The following is an 18183-nucleotide window of genomic DNA, read 5'->3' as shown; positions in this document are numbered from 1 at the left end:
GGAAAAAATTAAGAATCAAACAACTGCTTTTCTTTAGAAGTTTTTCATACCGATTTTAATTTATTATTCATCGAAAAAAGAAACTATAGCCGAAGAAATAGATTGCAAGCGCTCCTTGCAAATTTCACCTAACATAATTTGCGCATGTACGGTACATATCTTATGCAAATTTCGCTACGGCATTCCAATCGCTATTTTTATCGAGTAATTTTCTTTTAATTTTAATGTATATACTGACTTTATAATGAATATTTCTATTTATAGTTACTTAGTTGACTCTGACTGTTTAACAGGTCTCTTTAGGGACCCCTGCCATTGGGTTAGCAACATATAATCAACATTAAACTCTTTACCAGTCAACTAATCCTATTTTTAATTCCAATTTTCAGAATGAGACTCGAATTCTTTGCAGCTATAATTCTGCTCGTTGTTTTGCTACATGCACATGTATCATGGGGTAAGATTCCACTTGTGATTGGCGGAGTGTTTGACATCGACACTAGGCCAGGAGATGATAATTCCGCTGGCATGATCCCCATAGTGCGCATGGCAATCAGACACGTTAATTTTTGCCCCAAAACATTGGCAAACTACGAGCTACTAATGGAAATAAAAGACGTCAAGGTAAGCCGAATAGCACTAACACAGTATATTGTTCTCGATCACCTGGAAGTCTGTCCTCTAAAAATTTTCAAGCATTCAAATAAACTACCAACTGCTAATGGAGAGTTTCGTTAAGCTTCAGCGACAAATGTAAATATAACAATAACAGTAACACTAGTTCATTGACACTCCCCTGATAGGGCTTTTCAGTGACAGTACGAGAGAGCTAAACTAATCAAGTTGAAAGAAGTGGTTTACAATTCAATTGAAAGGGAAACAATGTGATAAACATTAAACAATAATCATACAACATAAAAAGCATTCGATAACGGGAGAGTTAAGCTACTTGTAAAGCGACTAGGAGTATTGCCACTCTCCTGCGAATATATTCACTGTATGTGCATGTTCTCTAAATATTTGAATCACTAGTTATCGGTACGTAGTCACAAGCAGTCGCGAAGCATATAACGTTGTTTGCACTTTACTCAGTGAAGTCGCCGGTTTCAGAGTCGTTATTGCTCGATCGATGAAAGCTGATGAATAGCGTTTCGTCCGCCGGTTGCATTCCACTTTACTTTGCTTGAGGCCGTAACCTTGGAGATCAGTGATCGCACACACTGCTCTTTCTATCTAGCTAATTTCTGTTTTATTTACGTTTTGAAAACCCTTTCAATTGTCTGAAGCAATCATTTTACATTTGTTCTGTATTAAACTCAGTGTCAAGATGCAGATGCCATGTACGCCTTCACTGAATTCATGCGAGAGAAGAAAAAGATGATCATGGTTTTAGGACCAGCATGTTCCAAATCAGCAGAACCACTGGCCAAAGTGACCCCATTCTACAACTTGGTTCATGTGAGTGGATAGACGTTTTATTTCTTTTAATTTTTCCTGTTTTTGCAAGAAAATGTTACTTGTTCTTGATAGCCTTGATTTGAATTCCTCAGTCTGGGATACTGAGTCAACTGGTTGTATTACCGATTGGAATTCCTAACCGGTGTAAAATCTGTTTTCAACATGAGTTTGCTTATGTCCAATGCAATGTCCTCAATTGACACAGTGCTAAATACGATGATGCATGACTTGAATGAGTTCGCTTATTCATTCATAAATTCATTCATAAATTCATCCATCCATCCATCCATTCATTCATTCATTCATTCTTTCATTCATTCATTCATTCATTCATTCATTCATTCATTTAGTTATTCGTACACCTAATAGCGCGCGCCCTCTAGGCGATTGAGCTCTTTAAAACAAAACAAAATAAAACCATATATTAAAAGACATCATTACCAACCACTGAAAACTCTAAGTCAAGTAATACGTGATCGGACGTGATCAAACCTAACTCATTCTTCTTATGCTGAGTTTTTTTAATTATAACGTCGAAGTAAACAAATAAACAAGGCTTAACTTCAACAAGGTTCTATCACAATTTAAATTAGAGCACGGATTGAGAGCGGAATATCTTCAAAATAAATCGAGAATTTAAGGGTTTTTGGTTGGACTTGACAATGCAATACGAAGCTTAGCAATTAGGACCAATAATCGTATAATCCTATTTTCCGGTAGAGCCCGAATTTCTCTTTTCGTTCACCTCTCGCGCTCGAGAAGGAAACAATTGCTAAGCAGGCTAGTTTTAGACCTGTACAACTATCATGGCCTTCCCAGAGAGGGTTTCAATCGCTCATGGTTAACTCTTGGCAACAACTCATTTGCAAGTATTACTACATAAATAACTATAACTACGTTTGTGATTCCTCTGAAAATCCCCTGGTAAGCTAGATTGTCATGTCATTTTTTTCCCGCAGTTTAATCTCCGATGCACCCTCCGGAAAGCTTAGCAGCCTGAAAATATCTATTCCGCAGTTTGAACACAAGCAAATTACAGGAATGAAAAAATATTGTCATCGACAGTGGGATAGGTCTTCTGTTAAGTAACAAATTGTTTCTTTCGGCTAAAATTGTATTCTATACTAGGAATTTTAATTATAACCACGGTTATACTTCAAATAATCAGGTGGCCATGGCATCTGCAAATCCAGCCCTTTCGTGTTGGAAGTATTTTCCCACCTTTATCCGCACCATTCCTCCAGAGCATTTCCAAGACAAAGGCAGAGTGGCGATCGTTAAATATTTCAAGTTGAAAAAGGTGGCCGTACTAAGGGAGGATATGGACACATTTGAGGGGCTTTCCAACGATTTGGTCTACAGGCTAAAGAAAGCAGGAGTAGAGGTCAGCAGTTACCAGACCTTTTCAAACGATGCCGAGTTACAGATCGAGGAATTGCAGGTTTGGCGAAACTAATGATATACTGAGATTTTTTTTGATTTTATTCCATTTTTAACATTTTATTACCTTGGAAACTTAATGGCTGATCTGATGCCGCAGATTAGACACAGAATCCCTGGGCATGGGCCTATGAGGAGGCATTAGACATGGAGCCCGCAAGTAGAAAGATAGGGGAGTACGGCCCTAACTGGCTTGGACACATCAATGCACGTACTGTTGCAGATGGTCACAGGATAAAATTGTTGCGTACAGTTTTGCAAAAGTAGAAAAAAACATTTTACCGTGTGTTGTCCTCAAGAGTACGTTCAACAATGTGAAACGATATTATTTCTATTGGGTTTGAGGTCAAATACTCTTTATTAAGGCATACAAGCGAGGCGAATGAGGTGAACACAAAGTACACTCCTTGATCTTGTTTGGGTGTCAAACCACTGATATCGATATCTGTGGAATAACAGTTATATCAGACTTTTAAATGTTTTTTTTTTTGTATAACTTTTAATATGGCTCGTTCGTCTGCACCGAAACAAAGTTAAGCCCATATACACGTTAAATGAAGTTATGTTGAATTATGTTATGTTCCATACTCTTTATAAACAGCAAAAAGATTTGAGAATTATCTTCGGCATTTTCTCGGAGCAATCCGCGAGGAAAGTGATCTGCACGGTAGGTCATAAAACAATCGAGATATTTAAAATAATTTGAAATAAAACCTATAATTAGATAAAGTAAAGCAGTATTTGATTTAAAAGGTGCCGTTTTTGTTATACCAAGCTTTTGAAACAAATAACAGCTCGGAAGGTTATATAATAGCAAGATGAATCTAAGCTGCATGGTGAGGTAAATCAGAAAAACACTGCAAAGGATCTAGGCACTCACTATATTTCCTGCAAAAATTCTACCATAGAAAATTATTAAACGAATGTAACAAGCGCTCGAGAAATAGGCGGCACTGAATTTTCTCCTTTAAGTTGTAAATTGTTAACATTAGATTTTGATACAGGTTACTATGTTTTGATTTCGCGCATTGACATAAATGAAACTACATGAATTGTAGGCACATAGGAAAGGATTTTACGGTCCTAAAATCGTCTGGATTTTAATGGGGGGCGGATACAGATACCAGTGGTGGACTTATAAGGATGTCAATTGCACTGGACAAGAACTTAGCAGGACGCTTGGAAACTACATAAGCACCGAGGCGTTAATGATTGGCGCTAACAATGAGCGTACAGTGGCCAGAAAGGTAAGAGAGAACTTGACCGTCGTCCACGAAATGAGAAAATCTGCTTTTAAATGAAAGAATCTTAATAGCAATGAGCCTTTTGTTTTAACTGTTTCCTCGTGCCGTTTCAAGTGCCCGTAATAAACCTTGTCGTTAATTACGACGGCATTTTCGCAGATCGGTAAAGAAGTGGTCACGAAATGTAATCTTTGAGTCGACTGCGGTGCCAATGTTTTTACCTAGCGATTGCCCTGACCTCGGAAACCTCGAGTCCGTTTGGGACAAATACCCATCTTCAAGAAGATTTTAACGAATACACATTCTACTGTATACTTTCTTCCCGTCGCTTTCCGCCAAATGAAATCAAGTATAAAAGTATTTTAGGATATACACAATCCAGAATCAGTTAATAAAGATGGTGAATTTTAAGCTTAAAATTCACCATCTTTATTGACTTATCACTACTCACGATGACTTCGATAGCGTTGATCCTCGCAGTATGCAGGACACCTGTCATGTATGAACTCAGTTAAATGACCTTGCTCTCCATGAGTTCTTGTAGCTCAGTGGATAGAGCGCCCGCCCAGTGTTCGGGAGGTCATGGGTTCGATTCCTGTCGGGGACTCGGAAGTTTTCTTTGTCCCACGCTCGTGTCATGTTGATTAATTCACCTTCACAATCCAGAATCACTTTGCCCAAATTTCTTAGAAGCTGTTTGGTTCACCAAGGATCGCCAAGGTTGTGAGTTGCTGCGATCCCCCTTCCGTAGAAAAAAATCTGACTTGACATCCTTCCAAGTGTAAACTCAGATTTGAGTTTGCAGTTAATACGAATGTGCAATGCAAATTGCGTTTTAGGCTAAAGAAATATTAAGGATACAACGTGAGAATTCATAACCTTGGAATGAATAAATTCTATAGGTTTCAAAATCGCAGTTTTTCCTTTAATGTGGGACGTAAGCAGAGGAAAGAGATAAACTGACCATTCGAGTTATGACTGGTGAGAGAACATCAAGGCAGGCCTTATGTCAGTGGTGTGATAACTACGTTCGATATTGAACAAATACACCTTGGATAATTTGTCCTCATTTGATTATGATATCCTCCAGACCGTTCGGGAACTAAGCGAAGAATACAAAACAGAGCTGGCCAAGTCACCGTACAAGGAACCCAGCCGTCACGCTGCCTTTGCTTATGACGCAGTGTGAACCATTGCTCTTACTCTGAACCAGTCCATCTCAGCTCTCAAGAAACAAAATGAAACAAGGAATATGTCATTAGAAGACTTTGACTACACCAACATTGCCATGAGAAAGATATTCATGAAAACCGCAAAGACAATTTCTTTTCAGGGAATGTCTGTGAGTGTACTGCTATTTTTTTTCCTTTGGTCACGCTACAGTCAAACTTCTCCTTACGCACATCTCAAGTGCAATGCAAACACCCCAGTTCACATATATTCCAGTGGGATACCCAAGTGCGTAGGTCCGCCGTCTATATATAATATAAAAGAAAAGAATAACTCAGTTAGATAAAGTTATCAGGTAAAGTTATGTAATTAGGCGCATTCTTCTTTCATTCCAGGACCGTCGCTTACAGCATTATTGCACTACTGCTCAAATTTCACAAGCATTTAGGTTCCGATTTGCAAAAAAACTTATTTACCAGTAAAAGGTTTCAAAGGGTTTTGTACTTCCTCCTTCAGTCGCTGTTTATTTACCTACAAACTGGTTAGCAGTGTCAAGGAGCACACTGATTGGCAAGGCTACATTTCTTTAAACAGTTTTCAAGACTCGCATTGTCATTGTGCATATTCCACACTCACAGTACATCACGTGTGAAGCAAAGTGTGGAAAGGGGTATGCTGCCTGTACGCACCCGGGCGGAGCTCCGCCTTTGTTGCATGTGAATATAGAAATGAATTTACATTTCCCAGTGGAAAACGAAAATTAAGGACTTGGCAGAAAAGAGTCGATTATTTGAAACTGAAGGTGGAAACTTGATACTCGTATTTCTTTATGGGGTAGGTTTTCATGCTGCAAATGTGCGCTTATTTAACACCCCCAAAAAACCAAAAGTTTGTTTAAAGGTCAGAGACGTGTTAAATAAAAGAATACGCAAGAAACAAGCGACAACATATTTTCTGACAGGTTTATCCAGTTATTTTACGCAGTTAAATGTGGTATTTAACACCTTCAATACTTTATAATGTAAAAAAGCGTTTCTACATGTCATTCGCTCTTCAGGGGCTGGTGCAGTTTTACAAGAACTCTGACAGACTGAGCTTGCTTAACATTGATCAACGTCAAGGTACCTATTGAAACTTGTCAAATTTGTCAATCTATAAAAGATAATATCTAATAAACGCATAACAAATCAAAATCTCACAGCAAGACATGAAATATTTTCAATAACAGATCAATGTCAGGGGTGGATCTAGGGGAGGCGCCGGGGAGACGCCGCCAACCCCCCCCCCCCCCCCAAAAAAAAAAAGGAAAAAAGAAAAAATCACAGAAGGAAGACAAGCCGGCAGAGCAAGCAAAACAAAACCGTCAAGGTCTGGATCTGCCACTGAACGTCACGATTAATCACAAACATAACAGAACAAAAGAACATCACGAAAGCACCAATATATGTCAGTCGAGATCACACTCTCCAACTCAACCCCTCCCCCGCAATAACAACGACCACACTGATACATAGTTATAAGTTTTTCACTGTCTTTGTTGTTTTTGTTGTTGTTTTGTTTTTCAAGTTCACAATGTTTTATTTTTCAGCCGGCGAAATGAAACGAATAGGAAGCTATGATATGAAACGAAAGATTATCATCGCTGAGAAAGGACAAACAGCGGTGTGGGAAGGTACCCGCTCTGAAGAAACATAAAAACTACTCTGTTCTTGTTTCACTCGCATTACTAATTAGATATTTTATCCCCAGTGTAGGCTCTCTGCAGCACATGATTTGTTACCAAATTGCACTTAAGACCACCTTCAGTGTGTACATCTCCTTCTGTGCTCAAGTGAAAACATAAAACGTTCCCTTGTTAGGATTAGTCGAAACGTTATAAGCTCATACAATGCTTCGTGCTTTTTTTTTTCTTTTTTTTTTCAAAAGCAGGCAACCATGACCTGATCCGAGAAAAAACGACTGCAATTTTTTTTGAGCTTTATATCACCACCCTGATGCTCGCTTTCAAACCTGAAATATAACAAGCAGTCTCGATATATAGCACTTATTTCTAATTACCATTTCAGCCAATGTGAGTAAAAAGAGTACATTCGCGTCTAAGGTCAGGTTAAGCTAATATATAGATCTAGCCAAGCCTAAAAGCGGAGCTCCTGATTGCAATAACTGACGATAAAGGAAAGAGAGAATTATTTTTTCTTGGATCAGAAACTCAAAAAATGATCATTTGTGAGCATGTAATTGTTCAGCGTGTGGTTTTGCTATTTTTTCCAGTTACATTTTAACAAACTATACCTAACAATCCTAAACAAGATTGGAGAAATTACGTACGCAATATATCAGGGACTTTCCAAGGGACGATTGTACAAGGAATATGTCAAAGGAAAAGTCAACAACGCGCCAGGGGTTAATTTGCGCCGAAATTTTGCCTTTGCGAATACTCCTTCGTTCCCCCCCAGAGAAATAACGTGACTTGAGCCCGCGATCCAATCGGTAAACCAGTAAGTGGTCAGCAGTCAACTTTAAAAAAACCACGCAACCTGAGCCCGCGATATAGTCACGTGATACTGGTCAGTGGATAGCTTGGACGCCCAAAATCAAAGATGTAGCTATGGTAATGGTGCTGCTTTCTTAATTTTCAAGGTATTAGCGTACGGACGGACGTACGTACGTACGGACAGTCACGTGACAACCGAAATTTTTCAGATCGATGGGTTACCAAATTTTCTTAGGTATGGGGCTCCGCTCGCGCGCCGGAGCTCCGCTATAATGTACTTGTACTTTTCTATTTTTCAGATAAAAAAGTTCCAGCATGCAGCATCAAGCAAATCCGAGTTCCACGGTACCTTTCCAAGGGAGTGGTATTTACTATGGACTCACTGTGTGTCCTGGGCATTCTTTTCGCAGCTGGTCTCTTCATTTTCAACCTCAAATACCGAAACGTCAGGTACATTCTCCCGAGTTATGAGTGGTTGACTGCCTTGTCCTTATGCTTCAATTTTCTCAAGTCACCTGCGTTCTCACTGCGACAAACTCCCATCATAAGCAGGAGAATAACGAATCATTTTTGTTCTGTTTATGCTTTTGTTCATGCTTGTGTGGTAGTGAAAACCGGGGTTTATAGGGTGTTTTCTAACTCGCCGTAAACTATTGGTGCTACGCCGAGGTGAAAAATATAAGAAAATACACCGTGTGAAAGTCATCATCGACAGTTATCGTGTTAGGCTGTCAGCTAGTTTTTACTAAAGGTAGCAGTTTGAGCTTTAGCAGCTTTAAGTCATTGTCAGCTCAGCTTCAAATTCTAAACTTTCTCGGTAGGTATATCCGGATGTCCAGCCCTAGAATGAACAACATCATAATTCTAGGCTGCGTTTTTATTTACGTTTCTGGAATCTTGTTCGGTATCGACAGTGAAGTTGCTTCCGGAAAGGCTCACGAAAGGGTGTGCCAGGTAAGATATCATGTTAAACATTGCAAGCAACAAATTATATGCCAGTCTGTTTACTGCCTCATAACCCAGATCGCTACGTGTCTCCTGTATCTCAAAGGGGTTAAGTATGCAATCGATGTGCGAAGGCCATTGTAGCGATAAAAGAGAGAATGAGATCAACAATGTCCAATACTGACCGAACAAGCTAGTTCAATAAACTATTTATTACAATATCTCTTTCTAATTTGCTAATAATCTGATACGTTCCGCGATCCATTCTCGGCGAAAAAATTGTGCATACAGCATCTTGGTTATTTCCAAAACACTGTGCTAACCAAGTTGAAACTTGTTGATGCTTTCTTGCCGTCAGATTTCGTTTAACGTCCAATCTTTTTAGGCCAGTGCATGGACGGCATCATTTGGATTCACCATGGCTTTTGGCGCTTTGTTCTCTAAGACCTGGAGAGTCCATCGCATCTTTATGAACAAAACTAAGAGAACGGTGAGAGTCGATGAGCCGTGGTAATTAACGTCTTTTTTATGGGTACTGTGCCACTATTTCAACAATGGAGCGTCGGGGGATGATCGGCTGATAGCTGCGCCGCGGAAATTTGATGTTCATAAAACGAATATTTACCCGAGAGGCGAAGCTTGGAGGGCAAATATGCTAGTTTTAAGAACATCAAATTTCCAATGGTCCTCTATCGGACCGATTGTTCCTAAATATAAACATCTATTGTCTTTATTGTTCACTACTAACTTTTCTACCGCGCGCCAGTTCAAAAATCATATTGAATTGTTTTCAACTCTTTTTAGATAGAAGGCGTGAACACCAAATGTAAAATTTGAAAAAAAGAAACTGACAAATTGCGTCTTTCAATTTTTTTTTGCTATAAGCCTGCTTGCTTACAAAAGCATTTTCACGGACGAGAACCATTCATCCAGGTATTTTCCTCGGACGGGCACTATGGGCAGATAATGCCTCTCCGCCGAAGAACACTATCGTGTCACGTGATCGATTTAAACCAATAAGAATCTGATAAAATTTAGTGGTGAGCTCTAGTAACTGATAATACTAGCTTGATCTAAACCAAAACTTGCATGTTAGGTATACGTTTTCAGAGTCCGTATCAAACAAGTACGTTGTCCTCAAAAGTTATAACGTCCGACTCCAAATGGCGAATTGATATCCTCCAAGGTAACAATGCAGCAAGTTGTTCATGCTACAAGGAAATCACGCTTTAGCAAATTTTGTTAAACCTATACTAACATTTGTCATATTCCTTTAAGGTAATTAAAGATTACCAGTTGATCATTGTTGTCTTCCTCCTCCTGATGATTGATTCGCTCATTCTCTTCACCTGGCAAACAATGGATCCTATTTACACCACTGTCAAAACATTCCCTAAACAGGTAGTGCTTTGTCGCCTGGTTGAGGCCATTTTTCGAACAGTATTACAAGAAGCGATCTGCTGGGTAAACTTAGGTAGCACATTTTGCCCATTAAAACACTCACTTGTAACTACCTCAGCTAATTTCAATAATTTGTATTCAGATTTTAACATAATTTATGCTGTTAATTAGATATATTCCATAATTATCACAAATAAATATTAATCTTTAATTCATAAAACTCACGAAACATAACTGCGAATTCGTTTCAGATCGACGAAGTCGCTGATACCGCTCTTTACCAGTACCGGACCTACTGTACTTCAAACTATGGGAACTTGTGGTCAGGCTTACTTTATGGTTACAAAGGCTTTCTTCTGCTGTTCTGCACTTACTTGGCGTGGGAAATTCGCAAAGTTCACATTCCAGCCCTGAATGATTCCAAACAGATTGGCTTTGCTGTTTATAACGTGTTTATTCCTTGCGTCATTATCATCCCGATGCTTAACCTGCTCAAGACTCACACTGATGCGGTGTACATCCTAAGTACTCTGCTGTGCATCTTCTGCACTATAGTCACTCAGTGCCTCATCTTTATTCCCAAGGTAATAACTGCCTATCTCGTTTTATGAGAATGTGGGGTACATAAATTTGTCTCAAGATACCCTAGTAGTTGATATAGCTGCCATATAAGGAATTATTCACAGAAAGCAAGAAACTTCATTGTTATGCCACGTACACGTTTAACTGTCGGATTGATGAAAACTAATGACGAAGTTAGTGAAATAATTGACATGCACACCAACATGATACCAAGATAAAATGCGCTAATCCAAAACATGCAAAGACATGCAAACAGCGAAACGTTCCTTTTAGGAAAAAAGTAACATGGACGTTACGCTAAGAAGTGGAAGGAACACATTGACAAGTGGATTTTTCGCAATCATGGGTTTCATGACACCGTACCATACTTCTACCATGATAGTAATTTAAATTACCAAATTTTATACTGATACTAAATCAATCTGTCAAAGGAAGTTGCAAATCACAAAGAACAGTTCTGATCTTAAAATACTGCGAAGCTAATAAACCCAAAGCATAGCTGTAGAATATACTAGAGAAACGATTACAATTACATTACCGCCACATATCGAGATGGTCATAAAAATCACTTGGTCACCACTAGTAGGTAATGATTTTATTATTTTACAGGAAGCTGATTGAGTTTTATTTTGATTATTATTTTATCCCATTTTCTGTTTTTATACAGATTTTGGTGATAAAACGTACAAATGGTGACCCTGTCGATTATCAGAAGGGTTCCATACCTTCTAGCAATGGCTCTGATGTCAAAGTTTCTCCAGATCCTGAAACCAGCTCTCATGATAAGAAAGAAACTGCGCAGCCAAATGCTGAGTAAGATGTGTCTTATCAGGTCATTAATCACATCCATCTTAGCAAATACGTTCACTTATTAATCGACTGCTGAGACGTCAAGAATGAGTTTTTTCGCAGTCTAAAGGAAACGGTTTTCATTCAAACAGAAAACTTTACCTTGTTATGTCTGGCCGAGAAGTTTGGTTCGAGTTTCAACAAAGTTGATCAAATGAGTTTCCTTCACATCGTCGACGCGCAAACTCTATTGTTCGGACCGCATGATTAGCAAGCGGACAATTTTCCCAATCAGTACTGGCAGATCTTCGAGCGATTAAGCCTGGTTTTCACTACGGCGTAAGTATATACATGAGTATAAGCACCTACGAATGCGCAGAATGGATAATTGCCTTAATTATTTTCGGCTCCATACCTCCTCGATACAGTAAAGCTTAGTTTGCTTATGTTTCTGTTGTGGGCGTCCTCCTTATTGTAGTTATGCCTATGTTTGTATTTGTTTTTATGTCGTTGTGAAAACCAGGCCTAAACAATTATGTAGTCTGACTGAGTAGACCGAAACAGTTCTGAAGACCGGATATTTATTTTTCTTTTATAAAGAGCTGCAAATCTCTTTAATGTTTTACCATTCTTACACGTAATAGGAACATTATTCCGTGATCCTTATGCGTAAAGTAAAGCCTGGTTTTCACTAGCGAAGCAAGCACAAACGCAAGCGATATAGGGATGACCCAAGTGAAAACGAAATTCGACGAAAACACAGTCACAAGCAAAATCATCCAAACCTTCCAAACTGTTTAGGCGCAAGGTAATCTGGATCCAGTGTTTTCATTGGCCAAACTTAACCACGTTTGGTAAATATCCTTGTACTTGTGTTATGCCTGAGCGGTATTTCGTTTTCATTCGTTGCAGCGCGAAAGCAAGCATAAGCGCAAGCACAAGAAAAAGGAAAATTTTTGATTCTTGTACTTGCGCTTGCGCTTGTGCTTATACCTGCGTGAAAACCAGGCTTGACCCCGTGATGAGGAACGACTGAAAAGTTTCCAACTCTTGTCGAGGAAGCTGTAAACCAACCATCCGATTCCTCTCTTAACACCAACGTACAGATGGAAACGGTTTTTCTATCGTTGATGGTATTAATAACTTTACTCGTGTTTTTTCAGGAACTAATTCCATGTGTCAGTCAACGTGGAGAAACTCGGTTTACTCTCAGCAACATTACATTTAATGGTATCACTCTTGCCAGTAGTATCAGGATTGTCTTTTGTTGCATTTATCTGTTAAGAATTCTAATGTAAGCCTGAGAAAATAAAGACAGGCTAAGAAGAGGAAAAGAGTGTTTTCTTATTTTACCAAGGAATACATGGTGATAAACGGATTTTAAACTCGGACTGGACAGTAATAGACGATAGGGACCAGAGTTCAGGGAACTGGAAAAGCTCTTCACGGTTCAAAAATTATTCGTCTTCAGATAAAATTCAGTCATCCCCAACCGCTTGATCAGGGCATGCTAGTTTGCATTTGGTCAATTGCTCAAGGATGGCGCAGCTATTTAGCTTTCACTTCACGTCATTATATCAATCACAGAACTACTCCCAAACAAAATCCCAAACTAAAACCAAAACCTATCTAGCTCTCCCCTTCTACTCCTCTTTGAACGCCTGTCACGCAGATTACTGCCATGCAGATTAAAATATGAGAATTTGAAACCATGTGTAGCGAAACACTATCATTTGCATCGAGCATAGTTAACAAGCTTACTCGGCTTCTTCTTCTTCTTCTTCTTCTTCTTCTTCTTCTTCTTCTTCTTCTTCTTCTTCTTCTTCTTCTCCCCTCGTTTCATAACCTATATAATGAAAGCGTACATATACCACTGGCTTTCCAATCCTCCAAGTTAAGCTTGAAGTAAAGCTTGAAGTAAAGCTTGAACCGTTTTCCGAGTGTTGCTATAAACCGCACTCGCCATTAATAACTTTCAGTCAGATAAAATCGACATCCTCTGTTCTGATTGGTTACGCAGAAGCATGCCCAGACCCTCCCCAGAGCGTACCGACAGACAGAAGGCCAGAAGTGGACTATGATTTGTCTTTATAAGGCCTTGTAAGGCGTGGTAGAGTCGTGGTAGAGTCGCAGTAATACGTCAATAGGTCTTCTACAGAATGAAATGTTGGTCCACTATCCGCAAGAGCATATCCTTGATCCTGAAAACATTGAAAGTAGTTTAGAAGAACAGTTCACTGTACACTCTGGGAAGGAAATAAAGCAACTGGAAAACTGGCCAGCAAGCAAACTGATAGCCAAGAAATCAGGTAATATAAACAATATTCGCAACGCTGTTACCTTTTCATAAAGTATCTTGCTGTGTAGTATTTCATCTTTGGTAGCCACGGACAAAACCTGCACAAGAGTAAACAGTGTGTAAATATGAGAAATATTATATAGGCCATAGTGAAGTATGTAAAAATCAACGATAAAATTGGACGGCGCTTCAGAGTCATCATGCCGCCATTACAAGTGCAAAATGATTACAATCAACTGTCACAATTAGTTCACTGAAGGTTAACATGATAAAAAATTAATTATGCAATGTCAAGCAAATAGTTTGGCTCGAACTGAGTCCTATTGGACATTTAGAGATGGTGTCGAATCTCAAATTAGCAACATTTCTTGCAATTTTGAATCAAACTTTTCTTAAAAAGTTATACTGTTTGTCAGACTCTTTCAGGCCAATACAGTGTCTCTTCACCTCGTGTGGTCCCCCATTTCCTTTCTAGGGCAAACGCTGAAAGGAAATATTTAGGCTGATTTCATGCATTCCAAACATTTTTCTACTTTCCATCATTGAAGAATTAATCGGCAAGCTTTCGATTTTTTGGAGTCCGAGTTCTTTAAGTCTGATGAGACTAGTAAACTGAGCCGCAACCGAAATGTTACAAGAACCCGAAAGTGCTCTTTAGCCGTTTTTCCGTCCAAGTTTTACGTCGCCCAAATTAACAAGTCGATTCTCTCAGATGCAGGAGCCGTCCTGGGTACTTATCAACATGTTTCCTTGATAATAGGATACGTGGTAAACACGAGAAAGATTATATGACATATATCTTTGGGTCATGGCTGGCAGCGTGGATCAGTTCTGGCGCGAAATAAATGTGGATTTCCTGAACAAACAGTAACTACTGCTGCAAGATCATATTGTACTAACCATTCCTGACTGCACGTTCTGGCTGTTACGCAAAACGAAAACCCCTTCATGCTCGTTCTGCAGGAGCCTAGAAAAACAAACAGACCGACTTCGATTTTGCTTTGTAAAACTCCTACCCCAGGAAATTTTCGTTCACTGGCGATCGATAAATATAACCAAAATGTTAAAGAGTTAGAGTTGATGAAATTTACTTACGATTCAGCTTCATTCCTATCTATGTCAAGTCTCCTGGTAGAGAGAACTATCTGCAAGATGGCACTGAATGTAAGTACGGTGACCAAGGCCGGAAAACAGATCATAATCACACTGTACCCATTGTCGCCACTGTTCAAAGATGGCCAAATTAAGGCTATTTTAGAATGTGTAATAAAGTTTCTTTGTTAGCAAAATGGCCCGTTTTTGGAGTGGGTTGTTTGTGCATTCTTCGTAATTTTTTTTTTTCGTCGTCGCTTTGTTTGTTGTAGTTTTTTTCGAAACACGGTGTTATCAATGCTAACCGTCACCTCTATAGCACTTTCTGAAAATAAATACATTCACATTGGTCTATCATTTTTCTGTAACGAAACTTAACTAAAGGTGTTGACAAGAGGATTTCGATGTAATTTCTTTCTTTTTCTGTTGTTGTTGTTGTTGTTGTTGTTGTTGTTTTCACATCCTAGAAATAAGTTAAAAACAAGCCCACGTGCACTTTGAAAAGGTTCACAAACACCTTCCTTCTCCAGGTGAAAAAATGAGATTTGTAGGAACAACTTATCTCGTTATAACAGGCACAAGTCTATTTGCTTATACTGATGTACAGTTCAGCGTGTCTAATTTTGTAAATTTCTCATAAACACTCCACCTTTGCCTGAACAAATGAGTGAACTTTGACAAATTTTATTAATCTTAATGCACCTACTAACGTGTGATAAGCGATGATCTAAATTTGATGTTAATTAAATTCTTGTTAATTAAAACCGCCGATCCTCAAAAAGACTAATTATGCATGTCATCAAAGGCCATAGACAACATGATATATATTTTATGCAACGCTTTCGAGTGGTATGCCATGGAATATCCCACGAGTCACTTGCACTTTCTTGCTTTACACACGAGCGTTAGTTGGATGTTCAACGGTATACCAGGAGAAAGTGTTTTACGACTGTTTTGTACCATGTCAATTCTGACGGTGAGATTACCTCTCTGGTTTTTTGTTTAAAACTCTGTCCGTCTGGGTGGCCTCTGTATGAATAAACGGTTCAAAATACAATATAGTGAATGACAAAATACTTTCTGTTGAAGCTAATACCCAGATCAAACACAAAATTTTGATCGAACTTCTTCTGCTAGGATTCCTAAACGGTTGAATGTTTGTAAGTGGAAGGACACAAATGACGGAAGTTGCGAACTGGAGTTCCATGACGCATAATTATGATGACGGTTATTCTTATTTAACAGTCAGCCCTATTTTATACAAAATGACAACAAGAATGCTTAAAAAATACAACAGAAACAAAATACCAGGCCTACCTTCCAACTGTCCTAGGTTTACGAGGAGTAGAAACACCAGCTGGCGAAAAGGATCTTGACGAGGACGGAGGGTCTAAGAAATGGTCACGCTATAACTTAGTGCTTAAAACACAACCCGTTACAATGTTGACTATGTATAGCTGCCAATGTACTTAGCTACGCCCAGCTAGTTCCCAGGAACTGAGAGAAACAAAAACTTCAAATAGACCTAATAGGCTTAAAAATCCCACATTGTGGGAGGTAAACCAGACGTCTATTTACGAGCGAGACCGAAGAGTTGAATTAGATCTACCAAGAAACAACTCTAAAGTAGCAACGTAAATGAAAGCTCTAATTTAACAGGACATGTTTTAAGTTTTGTTACCCAGAGTTTCATATCGTGCGCATGGTGTTCAATGTTTTCAATATCAGTCAAATATCAGTCTCTCGTTTATTTACGTAAGAGACTTTTACCACTGTAAGATGGTGGTTTAGTTATCAGAAATGTAAAAAAAAATGGGAGTCACCGACTTCGTTTTGGAGAGAACATGCCCGGAAGAACACCCTAAATCTGAAAAAAATCGGGCTTTGTTAGCGAATACGGCCACAGTGTTTGTAAGCCCAAAAATATTGCAGTTAGATCTTTGAAGTGAAAGGTTTTCTGCCAAATATTGTTTAAGTGGACCTACTGAGTGAACCTAGTCAACTGGTGAAGTTCCTTAAAGAACAAGTTTGCATTTAGCGACCATAGTTTCACGCGTCCTGGAGCCGCAGGATGGCAGGATTCGATGTCCCGTGGACAGAAATCTTGAAATTTGTTTGACTTCCCACATTGATTTTTTGTCTATTTTTGGACATTGTGGAGATAACTGTAAATAAAATCTGTTTCTGGAAAGAAAAGTAGGGATTACCAAACGTCCAAGATCGTTAAATCCAAGCAAAGCTATAGCAATGGCCATCTGCCCCATCATTGTTCATTTTAGTACTTAGAGCGCGCTCTCATGCACGACGCGGCGTGTAAATTTGCGTGCGCAGAAAGGATGCGCGGAAACAATTAGCGCGAACGTCCTTAAGTCTTAATTAAGCAAAATACTTTGGTGTAAACGGGTTGTAAAAATAAATAAATAAATGTAGATTTACGTATTTCTAGTTAAACAGATAATACAAGACACGATGAGGTGGTTTCAATGAGCATTACCTTGTTCCTCTGCAATTAAGGGTCTTCGTGAATGTGAAGTAAATTGCTCCAATACATCATCGAATCGTTCCTGTGCTAGACAAGTTTCTGAGTTGTTTTTTCGTAGTCTTCCTCTCGATGGTGGATTGGAGAAATGTGGACGAGGCTTTATGGGTGGCCCTTTATTTGTGGGTTGTTTTTGTGGTCTTGCAAATGGGGGAACTGAGGGCGACTGCTTTGGTGGCCGTGCTGGTTTTGATTTGTTGACTGAGCCCGAAAGGCGAGAATGTACTGGTGGCCCTGTCGTTTTAGGTCCCTGGAGTGGTACTGGATTAACGTTCAGGGGGTTAAACGGTACGTTAACGTAAGTGTGAGGTTCCGCAGGCAAAGGTGCAGGGGCACGTTCGCACGGATTTGGCTGAGTACTCGGTGAAGCTGTGGTGAGTCCCTGTGTTTCCTCTGCCCTGATTATAAATGTGACACATATTAGATAACCTAGGTAACCATTTTTTTATCGGGCAAGATGCTTTTATTTAAGCTCAACCTTGGCTAATTGAACAGTCGTCTTAAGATCTCTGTAAAAATTGGCCACAAAACCCATTTTAGGCCCTAAGGGGCTGAGGGGCATAAAGTCGACAGTAATTGATGTGTAGAAGCTCCTATGCTGAAGTTGTACGTTATAATTATGGCACGACAGAGCTCCTCCGCCACGAACACTGCTGAAACAAACGACACATCCTTACCCTTTGTTCGTAAAGATCAGTTGGAGATCACGTGGCAAATACTGTGGAGTTAA

General features: G+C 39.2%; 1 pseudogene; it reads left to right on the top strand.

The window, feature by feature from the left end:
• The first annotated feature begins 341 nt into the window (after window positions 1-341).
• Window positions 342-11637, top strand: LOC145477982 (gamma-aminobutyric acid type B receptor subunit 2-like; annotated as a pseudogene).
• Window positions 11638-18183: the final 6546 nt, after the last annotated feature.

The sequence above is a fragment of the Orbicella franksi genome, chromosome 2 (assembly GCF_964199315.1).
Source record: "Orbicella franksi chromosome 2, jaOrbFran1.1, whole genome shotgun sequence".
In the NCBI taxonomy this organism is placed as follows: domain Eukaryota; kingdom Metazoa; phylum Cnidaria; class Anthozoa; order Scleractinia; family Merulinidae; genus Orbicella; species Orbicella franksi.
The sequence above is the reverse complement of the archived record's forward strand: the minus strand, read 5'-3'. Positions and strand labels throughout refer to the sequence as shown.